General features: G+C 33.2%; 1 protein-coding gene across 1 annotated transcript in view; it reads left to right on the top strand.

Moving 5' to 3' along the window:
* Positions 1-4,231, top strand: part of LOC111086182 (toxin-like protein 14) — a 15,571-nt gene extending 11,340 nt beyond the window's left edge. Inside the window, exons 2-3 of the transcript XR_002610937.1 lie at positions 968-1,334; positions 3,635-4,231. The gene's annotated coding sequence lies outside the window, so the exon portion shown is untranslated. The remainder of the gene's footprint in view (positions 1-967; positions 1,335-3,634) is intronic.
* The last annotated feature ends 1,166 nt before the right edge of the window (positions 4,232-5,397 follow it).

Below are 5,397 nucleotides of genomic sequence, written 5' to 3'. Positions count from 1 at the left end.
GAAATAGAGTTGATTAACGATTAATTGTCGGTGTAGTTAAACGTCCAATGATTTATTGTCCAGTATTTCAGTAAAACTTTCATGTACATCGAACCTATTATACTGAACAAACTATACATTTAGGCAAGATTTATTTCTAAAGGAAGGAGGAGAATGAAAAACAAGGAGGAGTGGCGGGATGCGTGATTGGGCAGAAGTCTCATTAAGAAGCTGAAATTAGATGAGTTTCATTAAAAAAAAGAAATAATTTTGTCTTCTAGTAACAAGAATTCGCTGAGAACTAGTGACAGTCGAGTTTGTTTAATTAAACCTACATTGTTCAACCTTCAGTTTTATTAGTAAATGTTTAATTATTATTAACTACTAAATAAATCAGAATTTATAAGTATAATATACAGTTTGTGTGTTTTAGAACAAAGCCACATTAGGCTATCTGCTGAAGCCACCGCGGGAATCGAACCTCGGATTTAAGCGTTGTAAGTCTGTAGACTTACCACATGGAGACATAACGTATAGAGTTTCTACTTCCTTAGAATTTTGAACAAATCGTCATTTTTCATCGTGCAACTGAGAAAAATAAATATTGCTTAATCAATTCAAAAATACAATAACAGAAACAGTAAGGAAGTTCTGGTTTAAATATTTTCCTTTATAATTAAAAACGGAAGATTTGATTGTTTCGGTTTCATTATTTTTATTTCATTTAGCTCCTTTCCTTGACCCAACTCACACACGTATAGACATATCTATTGGTTTCTACTTCAAATACATATTTATTCTGGCGCGGGGTGGGCGTTTATTTAGTTACCAGACGGGTTGTAGAGCCAGCAGCACTTAACAACGTATAGAACATCTACATTGACCTCTTTAGTATTCCATAGTATAGTGTCACTTCTCGAAGGTTTCTATTGTTATTCGTAATCCATAAATAATACGTAGTTCTCGTTATTTATGTCTTCATCTGTAGTCTGCGTACATCAAAATCCTTCAGAGGGAATTTTGGACTTCGATCTAACATTTCATTGACAAAGGAGAAGGAGGAAGAGGTCCCCGCGTACCTGACCCTTCTAGGTCACAAAGACCTAAATTCCGACCAGGAGAAGAGAGACAAAGAAGAGGGCATGTGACGTCAAGAGAACCCTGTTCACGTGGTGTGGTCAGAGAGGGAGTATAAAGGCGTGTTTACAATACAAGGTCTGGAAAACTTTCCAGTATCCCTTTTGAAGATAAGACGATTCAGATATGATTTTTTTTTATTGTAATCGTGATTACACTCTGCCTGATTAATTCTGTTACAGCATCCGTATTCACAGATAAAGTAGAGAAAAAGAACGGTAAGGACTAGTCCATACTTGTCCATAACAATCATTATGTGTTTCACATTAAAGGACTCTACACATTGCAACGTTTAATTGTTCTGTACCAATAAAACTACCATACTGGTTGTTCGTCAAATATACTCTGGTAGTAAACAGAGAACTATTTTGGTAATAAAAATAACTTATTTACAGTTTTAACTCATATAATGAATTTAAATGGAATAAGAATATAACAAAATTAAAGCATCGGGAAAAGACTGTTTGTTATACTAGGCGCCATTACTGTTTGTTATACTAGGCGCCATTACTGTTTGTTATACACTGTAGTGGCGCCTAGTATAACAAACAGTAATGGCGCCTAGTATAACAAACAGTAATGGCGCCTGGTATAAAAAAACTGTAGTGGCGCCTAGTATAACAAACAGTAATGGCGCCTAGTATAACAAACAGTAGTGGCGCCTAGTTTAAAAAAAATTTATACTAGGCGCCATAATAGTTTGTTATACTAGGCGCCATTACTGTTTGTTATACTAGGCACCATTATTGTTTGTTATACTAGGCGCCATTACTGTTGTTATACTAGGCGCCATTACTGTTTGATATTATTATTTTTTTGGTTTGTTTAACTCTCATATTCAATCAACACTTTTGTTCAATAGTTGTGAATTGCCGGTTTTATCGATTCAGTCGTGTTTATAATAGATATTAAAGGTTTAATTTTTAAAATTTAGATTTTTTTAAAAGTGGTTGCTACCAACCAGCCTTGATTTTCGACAGATTGAAAATAAAGGTGTGGTGTACAATGACGAGAAATGTGAGATTCTTGTCTGTGATGCAGATGGAGCTGAAGCTGTTATTAATGGAGCAGGGTATCTAAATTGTCTCTATTTTAAAGTTTAAAATACTGTTTTCTAAATGTAAAGTTCAAGAAATCTAAGTCTATACAATAGATGTAACTTCACTTTTAACAATTAGAAGTAGAATAATACCTACGTAACAACGTGGATTGGGCTAAATTATCAGTAAGAGAATAATTCCTTTTTAGCATTAACCAGTGAAGTGTCATAAAAAATTATTCTGAACCTTCACTGATCTTACCTTTGACCGGCAGGAGGGATAACGATAATGTACTATAGGGCTGAAGTAAAATGTGGTGTCATTTTCTCTGAAAAAGATGAATTTGTAACTATGGCAAAGTTACTAGAGCTGTCTAATTTTAACTACTGACCAGTGGTAAGGCAACCAGTCAGCAAAATCCTACAACAAACAGTCCATGCTAAGGGACTAATTGTTACTCTTATAACGTATCCACAACTTGAGGTGTGGGAAATATTTTGTGGGAGCGGACGAATTCAAACCCAGCTCGACAACTCCGAAAGCTGAGCCAACCGTAGGTTAGTAATGCATTCAAGGTTGTTATGTTGATATGAGCTCAACCACAACTTGTGCCCATTAAAGACAAAGCACTGGAATAATGCTATTTTCTTACTGGTTGATGTTAGATGTAAATACTTGTCCTATTATTATCTAGACAATATTTTTGGTGTTTAAGTGTAACACAGTTATGTATTTAAAATTTATGTTTTTAAGAGCATACAAAAACTCCCCATTAAATAAGTAATTTACATAGTTGGACTGTCGAAAGAATAAGAAATTTAGGACTGTTTCATGTTTTATAACATCTTGATTTTATAATTATAATTATCCCCAAACCCTGTGTGGATAGATAGGCGGATAAGTTAGAATTGTTACTCGTTTTGAAATGCTTGTAAAGCAAATATATTTTCTGTTTTGATATTTGTCTCTTAGTTTGTTTTTTTATCATTTTACGTAGCAGAGTTCAACTGATTGTGTCCTTAAACTATAATGCTGTATAAAATGAAATTATTCATATTGTATTACTATTATGATTTCTTAACTACATGTATCTATTGTAAGCCAGAAGTATTTATCTACTAAAAATATTGTTTTATTGATTTTATTTACTTATTTTACTTTTTATTTAAGTGCATGAAAAGTTGATCTAAAACTGTAATTAGTTGAAACTGAACCTAAGTTTTGTCTTTATTTTTACTCTGACGCGAAATATTTTTACTGAAGGAGGCGAGTGCGGAGAAAACAGCGAAATAAACAATCTATAATATCTTCCAGTGGTTCAACTTATAAAGCCCAAAACCGGGTTTTAATACTACCTTTTGTGGGCGCAGCACAGATCGCCCCATGTGTAGCTTTGTGCTTAACAACAAACAAACAAAATCTATAATAACCTATCAATAAATTTGAAAAATGGATTGATATTACCTTCTTGTTTTCAGGTGTGGTGTTATTGGAATAGACGATCCAAACTGTAAGCTGGTACCTGGAGAAGGACATTACCCGTCCTGCTGCCCTGCTCTAAGAAACCGGATAACAAATAAATATCGGGGGTTGAAATTTTGGTTTTTCGTTTTCATTGATTTCCAGCGTGTAAGAGGAGACAGAAGAAATGTGATGACAATTTGTAACCGTCTGAAATAACTGATTGTAATGAAGCAGAAACTAACTGTTGACTAAGAGATCTCGAAATAAAACATTTGTATCGAAATCATTCATTGATTTGCCACTCCTCCACAGTGGCTCAGGGTTAAGCTCGATGGCTTATAACGATAAAAATAGGGTTTCGATACCTGCAGTGGCCACAGCACAGATAACCATTTTTTTAGCTGTTTTTTAGTATTATGTACACTACATAAAGAAAATACTTTCACTGATACGAAAAATAAGACTTGCCAGTGTTTCTAATTCTAAGATATGACTACAATAATGTCTTAGTCAAATCCTATAAAACTAAATACTAATTAATTTTGTCAGGTTTTTATAGCTCGGATTCTTTACAGTATGTGTCTGTGACTTGTTGGCGATATATTTCAACATTAAACGGAAAACATACTATCCAATTGTTTTAAAATAATATATTGAAAACAAGTCAAACGTATGTACAAAAATTTGTTACACTGTTGGCAATCACAGTTGTATCCAGAGCTTTAAATAATTGTCTCCTTTTCGTCAAAATTCACACAGACGGGTTTCAGTTGCTTTAGAAAAACCTTTGACAAGACACATTATTCTTCTCTATCTCTGTTATTGCAATACAAGTTGTGAAACTCACTTTAGAAATCGCCCGTTACGATTAAACTGACAATCACGCAGTTTAACTTCACTTTTACTTTCACTAATTTCCCTTCTTGCACTCTGTATCTGCACGTATTTGTAACACGAGACAGACAATCTAGAATTATCTAGCCCCTAGTAACAACAGTCTTACACATAACGAGAAAAACTTAGAAGCTTCAAGTAAGATGACGCCAACAATATTACAAAATCCTTGTACAACAACATACACAACATACGACTCGTACAAAATTACGTAACGAAACGTGCCATAACTATCGCTTTTAATATAATTAACATTTAACACTCTTGTTATGAAAACTAAGTAATCATTAAATATTAAATCACTAAATAAACTAAATAATATATCTTAAGCTGAACAGTCTTGTATATTCAATAAGTTTGTATAGTTTGTTTACATATACGTCTAAAAATAGAATAAGAGTAATAAACGACTGAACAACGACATTGCTTCATTGGACGTCCAATCAGATTTTTGACTTATTGAAAGTTTAACTTTAAGTCTGGGTACTGCTTATTAACACAAATGGCCAGTAACTGTGTTGTTATCTATGTGTATATATAACTCTGTATTGAACCGTTATGATATTGTAATGATTGTTGTATTCATTTATATTAAAAAACAAATCATTTATTCTAAATTACTTCACTTTCATAAAACTAAGTGAGACATGGTTTGAGAAGTAATAAAAAAAAATGCGTTTTATTAAATACGTCTCATGTGTGTGTGAATTGTTTTATCTACTCTGAATATATCCTGTTTAGATGTTTAGGTATCTAGGTTTACCTATCTGATTACCGGTGTTGGAGGAGACATTGTTAACTTTTTCGAAAAACACAGACGTAAAACATATTCTAATAAACATAAACAGACCTCCCACTGGCTCAGCGGTAATTTTGATGGCTT

This window comes from Limulus polyphemus, unplaced genomic scaffold (assembly GCF_000517525.1).
Source record: "Limulus polyphemus unplaced genomic scaffold, Limulus_polyphemus-2.1.2 Scaffold36, whole genome shotgun sequence".
Taxonomy (NCBI): domain Eukaryota; kingdom Metazoa; phylum Arthropoda; class Merostomata; order Xiphosura; family Limulidae; genus Limulus; species Limulus polyphemus.
The sequence above is the reverse complement of the archived record's forward strand: the minus strand, read 5'-3'. Positions and strand labels throughout refer to the sequence as shown.